Raw genomic sequence first — 23,166 nt, 5'->3', positions numbered from 1 at the left:
TGGTGGTAGTGACAAGCAGGAACCACCTGGAAAAGCTTGCTTGGGCTAACATTACAAGGTGTGCAATAGGCCTTATAAAAGTATTATATCTCATTTATTTTCTACAAAAAATTATATAGTTATTGCACAAAATTGTACTGTTTTTTTTCCTTGGGGAGTATTACATCTGTACAGAATACCCCTGACTTCTATCAGCCAGAAACAGAAGAATGCATGTGGCTTAACTTAGCATCTTCCAGCCAGTACTAATTTATTCTGTTAACTCTTCAGTATCAGAATCTGACATATACTATTAAAACCATCTAAAACAAGCCATAAAATGTAAAACAACATACTAAGAATGACATTAGTAAGACATTTGTAAGATGTACATATGCATTTATTTTGTGTAATAAAGCTATCATTGTCCAAAACGAATGAATCGTGTTAATGTAATAAGACAAAATCATACAAAGTAGTAGTAAGTAGTTGTATCTACAATTATAATAATGTCAATACATTCTATTTGTCATATTATAACACATAAACAAAAAAGAAAAAAAAGAAAACCACACTTCTAGGCATGGTTTTGTTCACATTATAAAAGCACTTTAAATTCTTCCTTTTGTTCTAATTTACCATATAACAGAAAAATATTATATATTTAATGTTACCCCTGACTTTCAGATATACAGATAAATTCTTCGAGTTCAGACATCCTAAGGAAGCAATGGATTCATTTCAGTTCATGCTGTATATATCATCATCTGTGCATTGCCCTATACTTGTGCAAAATATTCTTAGCAAATTAAGCATCGTTATTTCTAATTAAAAAAAGCATTGCAATGGTACTTACAGGAAGCAAGAAGAAAATGAGAGAGTATACCAAACAAGTGCTTACAAAAACGAAACCCTAGTATCACATTTAAACCAAGATTTAGCTCCCTCCCACTGACAAACAGATTTGCAGATACACGCCTTCTTATTATTATAAACTTCAGCATATGTGATTCCTTGGAATTTCTTTGGAAAGATTAATTTAATCATTTCCATTTGTTTCAAGAAAAAGGGATAATGGAACTCATTCAAAATATATAATCTCAGTCACTAATCCAGAACTACATGTTGCTTTCAATTATCATAAAACAGGTGCTAGAACAGAATCAGAACATTTTTGGCGACTTTGACTCCAGATACCCAAAATTGCTTCAAACTCTGACTCCACGACTTTGACTCCACAGCTCTGGTTTTGATGACAGGATGGTGCCATTTAAAACATGGAATCTTCTTCACTCCTGGCTGTGTACTTTTGTTAATTGTCACGCCCCATATTGGGAAATTAAATGTTCTACATTTGCAGATCTTAGTATCTCCTGTTTCTGTATAGGGACTTTTCCCTCGAAAAAATGAAAGTGACAGCTGAAGAACATCTTTTACTAGGGAGTGTTAAGCAATAACTTAATTATTTTGCACAACCTATCTATTTACCCAGTTTTTATTTTTACACTGAACAATTTCTGTCTAGAAAATCATTTCAACATTAAATAAAATGAATAGGCTGGTTTGGTTTATAATAAGGCCTAATTATATCTTAGTTTGGATGTACTATTTTATTATTATTATTATTATTATTATTATTTATTATTACAGAGACAAACAAAATCATTTTTAAAAATTGGGATTATTTTAATAAAATGGAGTCTATGGTAGTCAGCCTTCCCATAATTCAGAGCTTTCTAGATAATGAGTTTCTGGATAACTGATCCATAATTGTATAACAAGTTGTTTAAATTTAGGCAGTGTCACTCAGTGGCTTCTAAAGCAAGTCCTATCTTAAAGAGTATTAACTTCATGTTGCCTTATAGATCCTTGGTAAGGCCTCAACTTGAGTATGTAGTGCAGTTTTGGGCTCCAGTCCTTACAAAGTATATTATTGAGCTGGAGAGAGTGCAGAGACATGCAACTAAACTTGTAAGATACATTTGGGTTTGTTTTCTTCTGAGAAAAGGCAAGGTACATAACTGTTGTTTTCAAGTACATTATAGGACTTTATAGAAACAAACAGGGGATCTTGTTTCACATAGATCCTACTTTGAACGATGATGTGAAATCTAGAGCTGGCCATACATGACCAGATTTGTTAGGGCAACTGATTGCAACCATACTGCTCAATCATCTGGGCTTATATCAGTGTTAAAAAAAAAAGCTAGCCACCTAAAATCTTTGGCGAGTGAGATTAAACCCACTGTAGCCGTTACAACATCATTACAACAAACCTGGCAAGTGATGGATAATAAGTCTGCAATAGCTTTAACCACCTTGTGTGCTATTGACCTAAATGTGATAGGAAACAGCACCCCACAGTTATAATGCATATAAAATTAAAATGATATTACAATAAAGGACACAACCACTCTTCTCTAACAAGGAGCATTTTCTAATAACAACAAACATACAGTAAATGACCACAGTAGCCAAGTATTTCACTTATCTAAGTGAACCCTCTTTAAAAATGAGTTATACGATACATAAGCTTTCTTTAAATACTGTATGCAATTGTGCTTGAAAAAAATGTCACAATGTTTGCCACACTTTGCACTGTGCCCTGTGGGTCAGTGTGCACAGATGCAGGTCCAAAATAAAGCACAAGGACCAGCATTTTCTGCATTTAGTAGCACAGCGTGCAGGAGGAGCTGGCATATGTTTCTGGATTCAGTTGAATGTAGAAACATATTGTTGATTTGGAAAATCCCAAACAATTTGGTTAAACTTTTGTTGCACAACCATAATATGGTTAGGCTCACTAGAACTGTGACCCACCCATACCATCAGCTATAACACAACAACACAAAAATTATGTGTTGTATGTATGTTGTAGAGGTGACAAATGACTTGCAGGTTAACTATATACATTTACCAATAAAAGTGCTTACTACATGATCAAAATTTTAACAGTAGTATTTTGTTTGTCTCTGAAATGCTAGTTCATGTAACGTCTGGTATCCCGAAACCCAAAGTAAACCCCAAGGTCCTGATCTTAGCTCGTACTTGTGCCACCTTTGGCTTTGGGAGGAGCCCTCTGCTACTCAGATCCCGCCAGGACCTAATGTGAGAGAACCAAGGGGGAAGTTCTGGGCTGGCAAGGGAACCGTAACGTATACAGAAAGTATGGGGAACAAGGAGCATGGTCAAGGGACTGGCCAGGTCAATACCAAGCAGACAATGTGGTACCAATTCAGGAAGATGAAGCATAGTCGAGGTCACAGGTCAAGGTCAAGCACAGATCAGAAGCGCAGCACAAAATCAGGATCCAAAGAGTAGTCAAACACAGGCAGGGGTCAGTTCGGGCAGCAGGAATGCAAAGTCAAGAACAGGCAAGGATAAAAATGGAATATTGGAACTTAGAAGTGCACCCAGGAACTATGGAACATAGACCTATATTGGGCAATGATTCAGTGCAGAGCAGGGGTCTTCATAGGCAGCCTTATGGCTTACACTGTATAAAAAGAACAGAGGCGCCAAAAGAATAAAAGGATATAAACGAGTTAAAAAACAAATACTTGGTAATCAGAGGAGGCAGTAGTGGACTTACCTCCTCCAAGCAGACACAAAACGACTGTAATTAAGCAGTCAAAATTTATTAACGAACTCCAATCAGTACAGCGCGTTTCACGGGCTCAGACCCGCTTCTTCAGGCAATAAACATAGGAGTTACAGCTGTGAATTTCAGAGACCAAAGTGACAAATTGTATGCTGTATGCTTATTCGTCAAAACAAAAGCTTTTTTAGTATTACAAAATATGTATGGTGGTCATTATTCTGGGATAAAGGTATGGTGCAGGGACTAGTTAGCTATTAATAAAAATAGGGGGATTTTTTGGATATACCAAAGTAAAGGTTGATAAGTATTAGAGGATACAACAATTATACAGGTGAAGTAAATAGGGTAAGAAGGAAGTGCAGTGAGCAAAAACATAGTGGGGCTGCAAAGTTGATATAAACATATAAGGCATAGAGTGGTGTGTGGTAATAAATAAAAAGACTCACCATCTGGCAGTAGTATACACACTTAGCGCCTCTGTGCCGGCGGAGGACGCCTGAGTGTCTTTTATAGTGAGAGTTTGGAGGGGAACCAGCATCTTACAAACAGGAAGTGCATCATAGGCAAAAGGTTCAATACTATAGTATAGGAAGTAAATAGTCGCCATGTTGGGAGGGGCAGTGTGGGGGTTACTTAGCCGCCAATGTTGGATGGGAGTAGTGAAATAGGTACATAAAAGTGCGTGAGCGTACACATATAAGAAATAGGGGAGTGTTGATCATATTGATGTGGGCAAGCGGCTATAAAATCGGGGGAGAATAAAATAAAAAAATAATTTTTTTTTTTAAATTTATATCAGGGCAGATTATTAAAATGGAGTGCCATAGTGCATGATGCCTGAATAATAACCATATGGAGCAAAAACAGGTTGCCTATACAAAATAATAAAAACATCTAAAACATATATTAAAAATTGTAATCAAAAACATACATCCATAAAGTATCAAATACTGTGATCAAATGGTGAAGTCCAACAGTAGCTATAATCAATATACTACATTTATATATAAAATATACGATATGCCACCTTATTTATTATTCCAATGTTCTAAAAACATTGGAAGTTTGAACCAAAAATAAAATATATATTATTTATTCACAGTAAAAACATGAGACTGTAGGTCGTAAATACATAAAAAAATCGTAAAAAAAAAATTAAAAGAAACATAAAAGAGAGGACTAACTAAAAGTGTTAACGGAACACAGCGGATATGATTATGGGGGTTGATATTTAATACATTTTCTCTAAGACCTCGTTGAGTCCTTCAGGAACGAGTGTCTTTAGGGTTTGGATCCAATACATCTCAAGTTTTTTAAGTTTTTCAAATGCCGCCAGTTCTGTCTCATTGATATTATCCATAAGGGTGATGGAGAAAGTGTCGGGATTGCTCTGGTGTGCTGAGTGAAAGTGACGTGAAACACTGTGCATGGGGAATTTGTTCAAAATATTCCATTTATGTTGACCCGGAGCCGGATAGGTCAACATAAAAGGAATATTAATATGTTATTAATATGTTATCTACTCTTATTTCATTATCCCTTACCAATACATATTACACTATTGGTGTCAAGCTTACCAGTATAATCCAGTCGTAGAAGGAGCTGGAGCTGTAGATAGCGAACCCACAAGCGCCTCACACAACCGCTACCCACCTGGAGTGGAACAGGGAGCAGGGTTGTGGAGAGTAGCCAATGAGACGATAACGAAGTACAAGGGATTAGGCAAAGTCGTGGTCAGGAGGTCCGAGGTCAGAAGGCAGGCAGCGAGATTCGTAAACGATGAGACAGGCCGAAGAGTCGAGACAGGCAGCAGAAATCGTAGTCCGGGTACAGGCAAGGGTCGATAACAGGAATTCAAAGAGTATAGAGATGCTAGGGTTTCAGTTAAACAACCTAATAACCAAGCAATGCATCTCAGTCTGAACCAGGTTTAAATATTGTTAGTTTGGCGCCAAACTGACGTCTTTTCGCCGGCGTCGCAGTACTGACGTCAGCATGTCCGTCTTAGGCGTTTTCGCCCGCGTCCTTGCGGCAGCGACCGCCGCCCGCGCCTTCGCGCCCGCGCCCGTCGCCGGCATCCAGCGTCATGCGCCGGCGCGCATTAACGCGACCGCGCCTGCGCCGAACAGAACGCGGACCCAATTCCTCACAATTGGGGCTCTTGGTGTTCTTTTTGTTTATGGCTTACACTGATCACCTGGGGCCAGATTTCAAGTACTTTCCATTTGTAATAGTTTTTCTAATACTGAATTGTAAAGTTACATTTTTCACCTTCTAAAGCAGCTCTGGGAAGGGGGGGGGTCACAGACTCTTTAACTGTTCTAAATTGATACATTTAATTGATACATTTGTTATTTTTAGATTTCAAAAGTAAGCTGCGCTAGAGTCCTGCAGCGGGTTGGGTACCCGGTGGTTACCCGCAAAAACCTGTGGTACCTTGCGGGTAAAAGTTCCGGGTGGGGTATAGATGCGGGTCGGCAGTTCTGCGAGTTTGCGGGTCGGGTTGCGGGTCTTCTCAATAGTGATATTTACTGCTTTTTTCTGGTCAAGTCTACTTCTGATGATGTCACTTCTGGTTTACAATGACAGCACTTCCTGTTTTACTCCTTTTTTTCTGATCACATTAACTTCCGATGATGCCACTTCCGGTTTACAATGACAGCACTTCCTGATTCTTGATGGTCAGCGGGTCGCGGGTCCGGGTTGCGGGTACGGGTCGGGTATGGGTCCCAAAAAATTGACCCGAGCAGAACTCTAATCTGCGCTTAAAATTAATAAGATAAAACCTATATCCAGAACCCAAGCTAAACTCCCTTGTCACGGCTCTCACTTCAGCCTGTAACCGCCGCCTTTAACCTCAGGAGGAGCCCTCGGCTAATTGGATGCCGCCAGGTGTTATTTGAGAGAGGAGCAAAGATAACGGTTCTGGAGGGGCACAATCATCTCACCAGAATACTGGAAGGAAGAACACCACCAGGAATAGGCAGGCTGGGCCAGCACATGCAGAAAATCGTCAGACAGGCTAGAATCAGGATAGGAGAATGTAGAATAATCAGTGGACAGGCAAAGGTCGGATTGGAGAGGTCACAAGCAGGCGGGATCAGGATTGGAGAGGATCAGAATAGTCAAAAAGGCAGGCAAGGGTCAAAACCAGTAATAACAATTAGAAACAGGCACCTAGGAACTTAACCTAACAACTGCCAATGTGTAAACTAAAAGGCCCCTTTAAAAAGTTAGAATTTCGCACCGTTGCACACCATGGCGTTGCGAATGACGTCATCACGCCAGTGCATAAACCCGGCCGTGCACACCATAAGGAAACCGGAGCTGGAAGGGAAAGCATGCATGCAGCGGGTGCCCCTGCCGGAGATATGGTGGGAGACCCCGCCGCCAATTAGACCACCAGGAATAGGTATATTCCCTTTACGAACTCCATGTCAGTACTTACTGGGTTAGCCCCTCCCCCATGCTCCCATCAGAAGGACCCTCCCCAAGTCTTTAAAGACCAGCCACACCCACCTACCGGCGTCTTTTTTTCCTTTCCCGGTAAGATGGTTCACCTTTCCCGGTAGGATGGTTCACCTTTCCCGGTAGGATGGTTCACCTTTCCCGGTAGGATGGTTCACCTTTCCCGGTAGGATGGTTCACCTTTCTCGGTAGGATGGTTCACCTTTCTCGGTAGGATGGTTCACCTTTCCTTGTAGGTCTGGTTCACCTATCCCATTAGGTCTAGTTTACTGGACCTAGTATCTGACCCGGCAAGTCTCGGTCATCTGACCAGGAGGTTCATTCATCTAACACAGTAGGTCTAGTCTGGTGGATTGGAAGCCTTTTGATGTTACTCAAACATCCTTATGATCAGTCCAGTCCTAAGTACTTGAGCAATTGATGCCTACGCACATCCTCTGCATGCCCAATGGTGGGCAGCCTGGTACTCAATGTAAGAGGATTCAGCTACCTCAAATATAGTCAATGTGAGGAACACACTGACACAAAAGACATATGGCTGCAGGGCTAACCCCTGCCATTTTAATAATGCAAAACATTGAGGAAGTTCGCATGATATAGGATGGTTGAATTTCCTACATGTACACATGTTCCTTTGCTGGAAGGAGGAAATCTGGTTGGTCTCATGAGACTCTGAGCATCTCTCCAGGTTACTCTACAACCTGCCTATGTGAGTCTTGTGGCTATCATAGTATTGCTTGGGTTATTTTATTCTGACTCCGAAATCCTCTAGGGGTTACCAGTTCTATGTCTCACAAGGCTATGCTCTGCCATCCAACCGGGGTTTTATTCTTCAGGTAATTGCCCTGTCTCCATCTGGCATTATCTTCTAGAGGTTGGTACCAGTGTTTCCATCGTAAGGATCATACACGGAGTAAGTAATTCTCACCCCAGATAAGTTTCAGGTTCCCATGTCCCTGTTCTCTGGGTTTGCTTTCCAGTTAGAGCAGATCTAATTGCTAGCCAATCAGATAGTTAGGCATTATAGTACATGCCTCAAGTATGCCTCATTGTGCATTTTATGCCCGGCACTTTTGTTTATATTCTAAACAGGCCACACATACAAAGGGGTCTGTTTGAGATTCTAACTCCTACCAAGTGTTTTTTACAGGTGCTTTACAAATCTGCACTGAAACTAAGCATACATGTGCTGGATGCTTTCTGGTGAGTAGGAGAGTAAGTACATGCCTCAAGTACATCAAGTACATGCCTCAAGTATGCCTCATTGTGCATTTTATGCCCAGCACTTTTGTTTATATTCTAAACAGGCCACACATACAAAGGGGTCTGTTTGGGATTCTATCTCCTACCAAGTGTTTTTTACAGGTGCTTTACAAATCTGCACTGAAACTAAGCATACATGTGATGGATGCTTTCTGGTGAGTAGGAGAGTAAGTATTTTAAACTGTTGAGTTTGCCAGGTGAAGGGAGGTCTTCATCCCTCTCTCTCTTTTTCTTCTAGAAGAGTCAAGCTGTTATGGAATTCATCTTTTCCTCACACTGACACTGGGCTAACGTCTCTTTTTCTGGGGTATAGAGCCTATGATATAAGACTATTCTTATCCCTGTCACTTATTCTGGAGCTTTCACCGGGAATCTTAACATTCACTTATAGAAGTTGCATGATTGGTCTCTTCAAAGTCTTGCCATCTATGGCTACAGATTCTTGTTAAGAGCCTATTACCCTCCCACTGGGAAAATACTAGCTTGCTACGTCCCAGTAAGTACTGACATGGAGTTCGTAAAGGGAATAGGGAAGATTGTAACATACTTACCGTGATCTTCCTTTCCTGTATGAACTCCATGTCAGTACGGCCCGCCCTTTTTCAAGTGATTTTAGAAGCTTGTTACAAAGACGCCGGTAGGTGGGTGTGGCCGGTCTTTAAAGACTTGGGGAGGGTCCTTCTGATGGGAGCATGGGGGAGGGGCTAACCCAGTAAGTACTGACATGGAGTTCGTACAGGAAAGGAAGATCACGGTAAGTATGTTACAATCTTCCCTATTCCTTACAATTGAGTTCCCACTCACTAAATATAATAAATACATTTGTATTTATTATATGTTATTTTTAGCCCTGTTGAGCAGAATTCGAGTTTCATTAAAGGCAGCTTTTAAAATTGATACAAAAGTTGCTAATATTCCAAAGATACTGCTGAAAATGTATCAACTAATTGTATCAATTAATGTAGCAAATTGTAACAGTTCAGAATTTTCCTGAATCCTGGATCATTGAGCTGCCAGACTGAAACACTAGAGACAGGAACATTAAACTTTAAACTTATATTTTGGCGAAATGGTAAAAAATAAAACATGGAAAGCAAATGAAAAAAGTATTTGTTTATGGTGAACAATCTGAAAACAACTGAACTGAAAAAAATCTTTGGAAGGTGAACAACCACTTCAACCCTTTCACTGCCAGCAGATGTGGACGATTTGGTACTTTTATTTTTGAACATTTTGCGCTTTTACTTTCAGGACTTTTCCTGAGGCGGTCTTTAAGTTTAGCCAGGAAAATAATATAGCCTAAGCTTTTAAAATATGCTAGATTTTTGTTGTAATTCTACTTATGTAACAAAATATAGGATTTTAAGTGTCTAAAAAATAAAAATGTTTCCCATAATATAAACACATATCAGAAACATAATTTATATTATGCATGAAAGCAGATTTGGAAATTTCCATGTCTCCTGAATTCACCACTACCAATTATATATAGTTTTATGCAGATTTCTCACTTGTATAGGTCAAAATCTTCTAGCAGTACTCTACAAATTTCCAAAGCACCCCACTACAAAACTTCATACAGTACTTCTGATTTCAAGACCAAACATTGCATTAACTATAGGTTTACCCTAGAAAACTTCAAAATCAACACATTTACAGCATTGTATGAGGGGTAAAGCTACAAAAAAGTACGCTCACCCCAGAAAACTAAATATTTTTGGAAAGTGCACATTCCCATTCAAAATGGTTACAGATGTTGGTTTACTCCAAAGTACCAAGCCTCGTAGCTTTCCTAAATTTGAAATCCTCTCAGAACTTCCACTTTGCAGCATCTCCTGCATATCATTAGGTAACTAGATAAAAGCCTGGGATCTACTGAACAGTTTGATACCCAATGTACATAGGTTTATCGAAGTGCATGGCATGTAAAGACGCCAAAATATACCTTATGCATACTTGTTTTATGGCTTACATTTACCCTAATTGAAACACTGCCAGTTTTATGTGTAGTAAAAGCTACAAATAATTATGGTGACCCCTGAAAACCACATTCTGTTGAATCTAAAATGGGTAACTATGTGTTTCTACTCCAAACCAACAAACTGCAAATCTATGCTAAAGGCAGCATTTCTGGGGGGCGTGGCCGACTGCCGATGTGAGCTGACGCACTTTTAGATCTCTCCGTTCTCCAGACTTAAAATCCTGTATAGATTGCTGACATACCGACCTCACCACGGAACCACAACACTACAAGTGTGACCCCTTGCCACAGAGAACAATTATGGGGCAGAACAAGGCACAAAAACGTGCCTCTGAAGCAGCATCCAAGTTGGGAAAGTATGCGAGGGAAAGTAAGGATCTACAAAATGGCGGAGGTTCACCATCGCAGATTCCGCTGGAGTCTCCCTCCCCACCTTCTTCTCCAACTCCACCGGAGCTGACCCTCCAAGATATTCTCCAAGAAATACGGGATTCTAAGGAGGCCTGTACCAGCATTATCACTGCCAGAACGGAGGAAATAAAAGTGGATCTGTCCATCATCAGACAGGACATGCAAAACCTACGTGAACGCACTGGTGAATTGGAACACAGAGTGAGTACTATGGAGGACACATTGAGGCCTGTCGCTGGAGCTGTACAAGAGGTGCAAAAAGTTCTAACTGACTGCCAGCAAAAGGCGGATGATTTAGAGAACCGGCTGCGAAGGAACAATCTCAGATTTGTGGGATTCCCTGAACGTGCGGAAGGTGATGCGCCGGAGCAATTTCTAGAACACTGGCTAAAGGCATCACTGGGTGAGTCTAACCTCTCTTCCACCTTCGTTATAGAAAGGGCTCATAGAATCCCCTCTCGCCCAGCACCTCCCGGGGGCCCCGCCAGGCTGCTGATTGCCAAGCTTCTGAATGCCCGTGATAGGGACAGCATTTTGCGAATAACTCGCACTAAAGGCCAACTACAATTTCAAGCGCATAACATTTCTGTATATGCTGATTTCTCAACCGAGGTGCAGAAACAGCGTGCTAAGTTCTATGAGGCGAAACGGAGGCTCAGAGAAGCTTAACTGGATTATGCCATGCTTTATCCCGCCAGGCTGAGAGTCATAGTGGATGGCAAATCACTCTTTTTCACCTCTCCGTTGGAATTGAATAACTGGCTGGACTCCAGGCGTTAGGTCACTTTGCGGTCGTATCCCAACGGCCGGACACCTGGTATTCCCTCTTCTACAGCTCTTGGAATCGGTGCTGTGGACATTCTCCTTCTGTTTGTCTTCGTTGACACCTCTTGGTTTTTCTTTTGGTCCTTTTTGTATCCTCGCTGAAGCCATTTGGAATTTTTTTTTTTTTTTTTCTTCCCCCTTGCAACCCCCCCCCTTTTTTTTCTTTTCCTCCCCTTTTATTCCCCCTGGATTTTGGCTGCTTTATTTTTCCTTTTGGGTTTTTTTTTTTTTCCTTGCATCTGTGCAACAGCTGGGAATGCCCGTAGTATTGGTTTTTCAAACGTTTTCACTGTGGAACTGCCTGCCGGATACTTGATCCACTGTTCCTTTTCTGAAGGATACCTTCTGGATGTCGGATTTACATGGACTTTCAATTGACTCAACGTTTATTTCTGTTTTTGGGTGCTGATATGTGGTAAGAGATGTAGCACTGTGAGCGGGTGCTTGTGAAATGTCTGGAGATAGGGGCAAATGGGAAGTGTTGTTAGTTAAACCACAACCCCTATACAAGGGACTAGCAGGTCTGCCACCCTCGGTACTGCTAATGTTTTCTTTTTGTTGGAGGGACAAATTCTACCCAAAGTTGGGGGTGGGTGGAAGGGGAGGGGGAAGTTTTATGGGGATGTTTTAAACTATGCGGTTAATTCAGGTGATATGAAACAAGATGGAAGTCGACTTCACATTTGGAGTGATAGGCTATGAAGGATTTGCTATTCTACAATTGTTAAATGGGGCTCGTCCATGTACCCAGCAGCAGGCTCCTGACCCATATTCTGTTTACTGCTTTCACAAAGGTGTACAATGAGTCTTTCATTACTAACTTGGAATGTGAGGGGGCTTAACGACCCAATCAAGCGTAGGCTGACCATGGATTATATCAGAAAACGTAATCCAGATTTGGTATTCTTACAGGAGACTCACCTTATGGGCAGTAAAGTCAAATCCATTAAGAAACCTTGGATTGGGTGGAGTTATCACTCTGCTTATTCCTCTTACACGGCAGGCACGTCTATTTTAATTAAAAAATTTAAAAACAATTAAAGCTCAAATTATTTGCGCTGGGGATTTCAATTCGGTCCTCTCTCCTCAGCTCGACAGGTTACATAGGCAGCCTCCGCAGACAACTCCACCTCCTACTAATTTGGCCAGTATAATTGAGGCATTAGGTCTAGTAGAGGGCTGGAGACTTCTCCATCCTACAGAGCTTCAGTATTCGTGCTTTTCTACCTCACACCTAACCTTATCACGCATTGACCTTATTTTTCTGACGGGAGGGAACCTGGTTGGACTTAAAGATATAGTATACCTGCCCCGGGGCATTTCAGATCATGCCCCCCTTATGGCTACATGGCACACCCCTCAGGCAAGTGAAAGGAAGAGGTGGGCCTTGAATCCAATTTGGTTGGAGATTATTGACGATGATGAGAGGCTTGCTGGTACTATGAGAGAATTTTTTGAGGTAAATGTGGACACAGCTGATCCATCTGTAGTCTGGGACACTTTTAAAGCCTATATGAGAGGGGTCTTTCATAGTGAAATCACGGCAGTTAAACGCACTTCTAAATTAGAGGAGATTGCATTAGCTAGTAAAGTTGCTGATTGTGAAAAAGCAGTAGTCAACAATCCTATCCCACAGCACTACAAGGACCTCCAATCTGCCCAATCAGTTTACTCTACTTATCTTTCTGCTAAGGCTAAACGTAAATTACTGTTTACTAAGGCTTCCTTTTTTGAGCATGGGGAGAGGGTAGGTAAGCTTCTCGCATATGTCTCTAGAGCTGATAATCCCACGCCTGTAATAACAGAACTAGAAAACCAGCAAGGGCTACTGTGTAATAAACCCGGTGAAATTCAGGACCTACTGACTTCTTACTTTACTGAAGTCTACAAATCTACCAATGTTACGTCAGTGGAGGAGAGAGAAAACTTTTTAACTAGCCTTGGGTTGCCACTGCTGTCCCAGGCGGATAAGACCTTGTTAGAGGAGGCAATAACCTTGAGAGAATTGTATGATGCTATAGACTCCTTTCCTTGCCGGAAGGCACCTGGCCCTGATGGCCTCCCCATCGAATTTTACAAAAGGTTTAAGGAGAATATTGGGCCCTATTTACTATCAATGCTACAGTATGCTTTTCAAGAGGGTCACCTTCCTCCTTCCCTGTATGAGGCCTCTGTTGTTTTGTTACAGAAGCCTGGTAAAAACCCTACCCATTTGGATGCCTACAGACCAATCTCTCTTCTCCCAACTGATATAAAAATTTTGGCAAAAGTACTAGCGAATAGGATTAATAAGGTCATCCACACTGTTATTGCAGAAGACCAGACTGGGTTTATGCAGGGGAAGTCAACTGCTCTCAATATTAGACGGCTTTATTTGAACCTTGCCACTACACATGATAACTCCGGACAGAGGGCAGTGGCTGTCTTAGACATCACAAAGGCATTTGACACGGTCGAATGGCCCTATATGTGGTCCGTCTTGCAGCAGTTTAATTTTGGGCCCTCATTTACTAATTGGATAAGACTCATGTATTACTCGCCTAGAGCGGCCCTAATAGTAAATGGCATACCATCAACACAGTTCCCCCTGGAAAGGGGTACGAGACAGGGTTGCCCGATGTCTCCCCTCCTTTTCGCCCTAGCCATGGAGCCCTTTGCGCAAGCAATCAAAATACATGATAAATTTCAAGGGTGGCGCCTTGGAGATAGGGAGGAGAGGATCCAGCTCTATGCTGACGATACCTTAATATATCTTGGGGATATGGGGCCATCCCTACAATGTCTAACAGAGGTAACAACGAAATTTGCACACCTTTCCGGGTTGGTCACTAGTGCAGCAAAATCCAGCATACTGCTAGTAGATGGCACGATTACGCAAGGAGAAGAGCCGCAGTCTCCCTTTCCAATAGTAGATCAATTTACTTACTTGGGAGTAGTGGTCAAGCTGCCCATCTCTGATTACTATAGTTCTAATGTTCTACCCCTGCTGTCAACTGTAGAAAAGAAAATTAAAGCGTGGGAATCCTTGATGTTAAGCCCAATGGGTAGGATACAGATAAAGATGATTCTTCTCCCTAAACTGACATATATCCTTTGCCGAAATTGACTCTAGCTTTCGTCGACTGATTTGGGTGGGCACCTGCCCTCGATTGAGTCTAAGTACACTTACCAGGGACAAATTCCAAGGTGGGGTATCCTTTCCAAATATTTTCATGTACTACTTGGCTGCTCAGCTGAGTCACCTAGTGGTGTGGGTGGGAGAATCTTTTCACCAGACTCTTTATCAACTGCATAGGCTAATACTGGGTGGCTCATTCCCCCCATTCCAGTGGCTTCTCATTAAAAAACCACGGCCGATGAAATACCCTAATCAAGTGTTGACCTTCATGCGCACAATCTGGGGGAAAGCCTCTCAAATTGCCATGATTGCCAAATTTCTTCCCCAGACGCCACTCTGGGAAAACTTTTGGTTTCCGGGCATTGCTAGGCTGGGCAAGAATCCTATATGGGCGCGATGCGGGATCCATACCATAGGGGAGGTTTGGCATGAAGGGAAATTGGTCCCGTTTGATAAGCTACAGGAAGATTTTCACCTACCTCCGCACCAGTGGTTACGGTACACTCAAATACAGCAGAGCCTGTCCTATCAGAACAAACAGCAACCAATTCAGTTAGCTCATTACAGCTTGGTTGACTGCCTTTCACAGGGTTCCACGAAGGGTATTATATCAAAGCTATATGCGGGATTGCACACTGCACATTTCAATAAACCTCTATTGTCCCTGAAAGTTAAGTGGGAGAGTGAAGTTGGGGTGCTTGAGGATGAGGAGTGGGAGGAACTGGTGGCCTCTCCTCTCACAGTCTCCGTCAACTATAGAGATAGAATGATACAGTTGTACCTAATTCACAGGGCATACTACTATCCGTCTAAGTTGCACCGTATTTTTCCTGAATCCTCCTCAGAATGCCCCAGGTGCCATGCTCCTGATGCCTCTCTCACCCATATGATATGGGACTGTCCGGTCCTTGCTTTATACTGGTCTGAGATCCTTGACACGCTTGATGCGATTATGGAAACCACACTCCCAAGAACAGTGAAAACCTGCTTCTTTGGCATAGGCCTCAATGATATCTTTACGTTCTTACAAGCTCTTTTTGTAAAAGAATGTTTATTTTTAGCAAGGAAGCTCATCACTAGGAAGTGGAAGGATGCCCTACCTCCTTCCTCAGCACATTGGAGGCAGGAGGTTAAATCTCTATGCAACCTAGAGGCCTTGATTTATAAAAAGAGAGGTAGCACTAAGAAGTTTGACAAAATTTGGGATAAATGGCTGGATTGGGTACAGGACTAGTGGATCTCTGTTATTCTGTAGTATGTGGTACACTGTCATGCAATTCCTATGGTTACTGTCGTGATATTTTTTAAAGTGAAGAATTGCTTATACTACAGATTGTGCCTTTGGAAACGACTTTTATTTTTATGTATAACCAAATGTGATGATGTGATGTATTGCATTGTATGTCTTGTAAATTGAGTTCAATAAACCACACCTGAATTCAAAAAAAAAAAGGCAGCATTTCTAAAAATTGCCTAAAAATATTGCAATATGCGCATTTTTCACACCCAAATTTCTAACATACAATGGCAAACCTCCCTAAATATGAAGCCAAGGGTCTACTGAACAGTTTGAAGCCCAAGGTGCATAAATATACCAAAGCAGGTGAAAGCAGGTGAATGAAAACAGTGCCTTTGAATTTCTTTGGCTGCCAATTTACCTTCTGTGAACAAAAATACCTGACTGTGTATTGTGTGCTGCAACAGTACAAATGCCCCACTAAAATCATCTATTTTTAGAAAGTACACATTCAGATAAATCCAAAATGGGTAATTCTGTCTTTCAGCTCCAAACTGCTAGACTGCAAAGCTACACTAAAGCAGTGGTTTTTATGACATTACTGGAAATCACCTAAAAATATTGCAATTTGTCACATTTATCTCACATAATTTCTTACATACAATGGTAAACCAACCTAAATATGAAAGCCCAATATGAATAGATATGCCAAAGTAGGTGGCATATACAGACCCCAAATGAAAATAGTGCCTATGAATTTTCTTGGCTGTCAATTTGCCATCTGTGAACAAAGACACCTGAATGCATATCATGTGCTAAAAGTACAAAGACCCCCACTAAAACCATATATTTCTGTAAAGTACACATTCAGACAATCCAAATTTGTAATTATGTGTTTCTACACATCAAACTAACAAAATGCTAATTTTTTTATGACATTTCTGAAAATCGCCTAAAAATATTGCAATTTGCAGCAATTATCTGACCCAATTTTTTACATACAACAGTAAACCAGCCTAAATATGAATGCCAAGGGTCTACTGAACAGTGTTATGCCCTATGGGCATAGATATACCAAAGCAGGTGGCATATACGGACCCTAAATAAAAATAGTGGATATGAATTTTCTAGACTGCCAATTCACCTTCTGTGAATAAAGGCACCTGACTGCATATTATGTGCTGCAAGACTCTCTAACAGTACAAAGATCAATCCAAAAACCCTATATTTTTGGAAAGTACACATTCGGACAAATAAAAAATTGCTAGAAATGCCTTTCTACTCCAAACTATGAAACTGCAAAACAATGTTAAAATAAACACAACGAACAACAAAGCAAACATAAAACTGTAATAATATCACAAAAATCAATGAAATAACAAAATAAATAATCAGACAGCATGGTTAGCAGTCACTTGACCCAATATCACTGCGAAATAAATGGTTTTTAGGGGAAAAACTAAGAGGCAAAATAATAAAATGAAGAACTAAAACAAAGTGTGTGCTTGTGTATGCATGTGTGTCCAGCTCTAAAAAGTGTATGTGTGTGTATGTAGTGAGTGTGTAAATATGTGCAAGAGAAAAAGCCATAAAAGCAAAAAAGCTAACTTTGGTAAAATGTGTAGTGTGTGTATATGCATGAATGTGTGTGTAACTGTATAAATAAAGGCCAACTACCATTTCTGCATTTGAGGGGGGGGGGTCCTTGGCAGTGTTGAGGGTTCCAAGATCTGCAGAGCCTATGCATCAGGAATTGAGTGGTCAGGCTCTGGGGGTTTGTGAGTCCTGCGTCCACAATGCTGCAACAATCCGGTAAGAAGTGGGGTTCTGCAGGTTCGACGTGGAAGCCCCCTTAGCTTGTTTCCTAGTGGTTTGTGTCCCTACCTATCCCTCTGCGGAAGCAGCAAAAGCTGCAGATGCAGAGGGTAGTTCTCTAAAAGCATAAAATGTATCTAATAAGTTCTTATAGAGCACTTGCTTGCCAGCATATACCCATCCATGCTTGGCAGTGAAAGTATTAACTAGTCTCACTTGAAATGCTGTTTGCCAGGCTGGAAGCAGCTGCAGAGTGTGCCATATATATATAAAACAATGTTACAAACAAGCAAAAAAACTAAATCTTTTGTTGCTCTTTAGGCAAATGATTTCCAAAACTGCCAGTAGGACACATAGTTATTGGCCTAAAATATATTTTCTGGGGCAGCCATTCAAAGCTGAAAAAAGGAGAAAAGACACAGGATATACAGCAGAGAACAGAGAACACAGCAGAGGATTCTTCCGAACGTATTTGTTATCTACTGTGTACTGCCCCCATAGCTACACAGCTTGTTTATATAATCTATAATTGTGTTTCTGAAGCAATCACATAATTTTTGGCAACAGTACATTATATTGTCATTCCTTTAAAGCACTTTCATTTTTTGGTGTTACTGTTCCTTTAAGTGCTTAGTTTTTAGCAGCCCAAGGTAGTGCTAAAACACCCAAAACAAAGACTCCCCATAGACTTTAATGTAAGCTGTCCATTAAGTACTTATCAGTACTCTCAGGCTTGCATCACTATGCTTTCCCAGACTACTATCACCTGACAAGAACTGACCCAACACTTGTCCAGCCATTTGTATTCAATATGCTCTGTTTCCCATTACTGTAAATGAAACCTTAAAGATGCAATTTATAGTATATAGAGAGAGAAAAAACCTCAATATCACATAGACAGAATATCCATAACTGGAAAGCTGGATTAAAGGTGCAGTAAGACCCTTTTAACATGTACAAAATAAATAGAATATCTAGATTGTCTTTTTTTTAAATAAATCAGTGAGTGAGTTTTATTTTCACATTTAATAACTTCCTTGTAATTGGCTCTTGGTGACCATCAGTGGGCTCTGAGTAGCTGTTGAGAAGCTAAGCTTAGGGGTTGTCGCTCAGTTTCTAGCAGAAATTAGGTTGGCCTGTAATAGAAGCGCATGCTTCAAGGCTGGTTATTAAATTCTGATGCTAATTGCACTGGTTTCTTAACTCACATGTAGTAATTATCTATATAAATTATGAATCAATCAATATAGAATATAAATGTCACAATATAAGGTTGATTTTGATAAATCTGCCCCTATAGGTACTTTATACTGTGAGTCGGTTCCTTAGCTCAGTAAGTAAAAGTAGCACAGAACATGTGCAGTGAATAAGCAGAAAATAAGATGGGGGGCTACAGGGGCAACTTCAGAGGCACAGATCTTTACTGCTAAAGTGCTGCAGTTGCATTTGGCTGGTACAGAAGCCCAAAACATAATCTACCACATTTATGCCCTACTTCTTTACTTAAGCTTTAGTTCTCTTTTAAAGAAGAGACTCCTTCCGTGAATCCTGTTGTTGATTTACAGGTAAGAAGAAGTTATGAACTGGGTTTATCGTGTGCTGGTAATCTGATTATCTAGCTTGTAAGAACCAGAATGTTAGAGACTAGTTTACTAATTTCAGTTTCTCTGTCCAATCTAGTTCAAGAAATAGCAAAAAAATGTTTAAGCTCAATTAGCTTAACTCATAAGGGGGATATACTGTTCCTTTAAATCGTGTATCCCAGCCTTTGCAGATTTTGGAAAAAACATTGAAATTTTTACCAGAATTATGAAGACCACATGTATGGCATATCTACTGCATTTTTCACTTGCAATCTATAAGAAGCAGGGTTTCTTTGTCTCATATGATAACATATCAAATTGTTTTCATGATTTGTCAGGGGCAGCCCTATCTATATGAGCACTAACCCCATATCATGCAGGGATTTCATTGCAACTTAACATACAGACACACATAAACACATTCTAACAGTGTCGGACTGGGATGCCAGGGGCCCACCAGAAAACTTTAGACCGTGGGTCTACTCACCTTTTTATTCTCCTAGTCTTTTATATCTACTTACTATATTCTTCCATTATTACACATTTTTTCCCCATGAAGAAATAAGGAATGACCATGAAATAGGCCAAATGGTTAGAAGCAAGAGGCCTACTGACACCTGGGCCCACCAGAAGTTTTCCAGGTATCCCAGTGGGCCAGTCCGACACTGCATTCTAATACAATCACACTCAGTTATGAATGTAGCACAAGTTCAAAGTGCTAGATGGGATGCAAATCTGAGCATGCATTAGTGCTATTCACAAAACAAACTTTTTCCCTTACTTGCTCCCAGCAACTTGTGGCTACCTGTGTTGGCCTGCATCTTGTTTATAACATAAAATAGTATTTGTTTGCAGTAACTATTGAACTTAACAATCAATCAAGAGTTAGTTTCTTGAGCAATTGGCCTTAGCTGCTATATGGTAGTTTCCTTCTCACTGTGGAGAGAAGAAAAACAAAAAGTTAAAAAGAAAGAAAAAAGATCTCTCGCTATTTGTCTATAATGCTTTCTAATGTACTTGTAAACAGGGGCGTTCCTTGCCCCTCCGCCGCCAGGCTGGAGCAGCATTTTTGCCGCCCATAGAACCTAGTGACAGCCTCAACTCACCTCATTGGCGAAGCACCCCTGCTTGTAAAGTGTAATCATGTCATGCTATTTAATTAAAAATGTTCTCCCCAACTGTCCAGAGCCAGCAGTGACATTAAAGTGGACCTGTCACCCAGACACAAAAATCTGTATAATAGAAGACCTTTCTTTCTTGATTCTTTAAGCGTGAAGACCCAGAATCGGTGCTGCCCTCCTCTATGCCTTAGACATAGAGGCAGGGCAGACATTTACTTTCACTTTCCATTCAGCACTTCCTAGATATCACTGTTCTCCACACATTCCCCCATTCTCTTCACCATTTAATTGTGTAGCCAGTGCACGGGGATGGACATGGGGTGCACAAACAAGATTCTGAGATAATGCAAGGCTTGTCTTAATAACATTGTCCACAAAATGGCTCCTGCCTGCTTGCTATAATGATGAGTTCCCAGACTGAAGGAAACAAGATTCAAATAATTTATATTGTGTAATTAAGAATATTGTTTTTGGGTGACTGATCTGTATAAATCAGGTTCCTAATTTTGTTCCTTCAATTGGAGTGGGAAGCATTAAGTACAGTTTACCAGCACTGAACTAGTCTGTCCTTTATCCCTATGTCTGATTCCAGTGTCATATAATGAAGCCACAAGCCTTTATTTGTCTTTTCATGTTCTAGTCTTTGAATTTCCTCTTGCGTGAACCATGTGAACCATTGCGTAGTTGTATTACTAGAATGGGGATTATTAAGAAGGAAACCTTCCAGACAGATGAAAAATAACTATTAGAACCTCTGCTTTTTCCCAGTTTTCATCAACCAACTGACCCCCCTTCGATATATAGGGTATCACCCCTTCTTGCTTGATACTTTTTACAGTTAACATACTTAAAAATAATTTTGAATTCATTTTATTTTCTGTAATACCCTTTTCCATAACAATTTTAGCTCAATTTTTAAATTCTGATCATGTACTTTAAAAATGGGCACCAGTGTTGTTTCATTTTTTCCAGTGTACCTTAAGAGTTTTTTTTTTTTATATTGTAAACTATACTGCTTGATATGATGCATCTTTAAAAATACTGAGATAAAAAAGTGACATGGCAGTTGTTCTATGAGCAATACAACGTGCTTTTTGCTGAATTATGTCCCAGCGCAGATTGTCAATTAGCAATAAATGGATACAGAATTTTATTTACAACCAGATGTTAACAGTTCCAGCGAAAAGATTTACTTCATCCAGGGGGCTCAAAGAAGATGAATTACTTTCTGAATATTTTAGGAATTACCAGTGGGATCATTAAACATTCTAACAGTATTTAGCTGTTGGAAATAACTTACATATGCCTACTTAGTTCAGGCTACGTAGCATGGATTTGCAAATAGGTTCCCTCCATTTTCTATAGTCCTAAAGCGAAATAGAACCATGTCCTTTGCAGATCATATCTATACAGGTTGACTTGTGTATGATTCCCCTGGGCAGAAGTGCAAGGGTTTGCCCCTTAGTACTCAACCTTGAGCAAAAAAAAATCTTAGTACCTGCCATAGGCTTTTCTCTGGTCCGTAACTTGCATGTCTGAATGACATGCAAGTTAGAGGACAGGTGGGGGGGGGTTAACAATGCCTCCTCACTGCCTTTTATGAATAGGGTACTGCAAAATGCAGAGCGCTCTCTATTTAAGAGGGAAGCACATATCCAAGTCCTATGAAATGGGGTAATTTAATTGTGGCAATTAAAATATAATTACTTTAAGGGATTGTTCACCTTTGAATGATCTTTTAGTGTGATGTAGGGAGTGATATTCAGAGACAATTTGCAATTGGTTTTCATTTTTTATTATTTGTGATTTTTGAGTTCTTTAGCATCTCTCCAATTTGCAATTTCAGCCATCTGGTTGCTAAGGTCCAACTTACCCTAGCACCCAGGCACTGATTTGAATAAGACACTGGAATATGAATAGAAGAGGGCCTGAATATTAAGATAAATAATAAAAAGTAACAATAATAAAACATTTGTAGCCTTACAGATCATTTGTTTTTAGAAGGGATAAGTGACTCCCATTTGAAAGCTGGAAAGAGTCAGAAGAAGAAGGCTGTCATGTTCGGCACCCTATATCCAGAACCCAAGCTAAGCTCCCTGGTCTCGGCTCTCACTTCTGCTCTCACTTCTGCCTATAGGTGGCCTTTCACCTCGGGAGGAGCCCTCGGCTAATCAGATGCCGCTAGGTCTTATTTGAGAGAGGAGCAAAGCTAACGGTTCTGGACGAGCAAAAGGGCACAATCGCTCACCAGGATACTGGAAGGAAGACTACCACCAGGAACAGGCAGGCCGGGCCAGCACAAGCAGAGAATCGTCAGACAGGACAAAACCAGTATAGGAGATCGTAGAATAATCAGTGGACAGGCAACGGTCGGATTGGAGAGGTCAGAGTAGTCACAAGCAGGCAAAGATCAGGATTGAAGAGGGTCAGAATAGTCAAAAAGGCAGGCAAGGTCAAAACACAGGAGATCAATAAGAAATCGCAAGACAAAACACCCTGGAACTTCAATAATAGAACCTAACAACGGGCAATGATACCAAACAGACTTGCACGCTGACGTCATATGCCAGTGTCACTGCTCCTTTAAGAAGCGGAAGTGCGCGCAATAGAGGAAGCCGGCACTGGAGAGGAAAGACACATGCGGCGGGCGTCCCCGTCGGAGACATGGCGGGGGACCCCGCCGCCCACTAGACCACCACGGTAAGGTTTCCTTACAAAGGCAAATCATTCAAAAACTATAAAAATAAATAATGAAGACCAATTG

The 23,166-nt window shown here is 40.7% G+C and overlaps 1 protein-coding gene across 1 annotated transcript in view; it reads right to left on the bottom strand.

The window, feature by feature from the left end:
- col6a6.S (collagen, type VI, alpha 6 S homeolog) overlaps positions 1-901 on the bottom strand; it is an 83,457-nt gene extending 82,556 nt beyond the window's left edge. Inside the window, exon 1 of the mRNA XM_041567543.1 lies at positions 836-901. The gene's annotated coding sequence lies outside the window, so the exon portion shown is untranslated. The remainder of the gene's footprint in view (positions 1-835) is intronic.
- Positions 902-23,166: the final 22,265 nt, after the last annotated feature.

The sequence above is a fragment of the Xenopus laevis genome, chromosome 6S (genome assembly GCF_017654675.1).
Source record: "Xenopus laevis strain J_2021 chromosome 6S, Xenopus_laevis_v10.1, whole genome shotgun sequence".
NCBI lineage: Eukaryota > Metazoa > Chordata > Amphibia > Anura > Pipidae > Xenopus > Xenopus laevis.
Note: the sequence above shows the minus strand (reverse complement) of the source record. Positions and strands in the feature narration are given on the sequence as shown.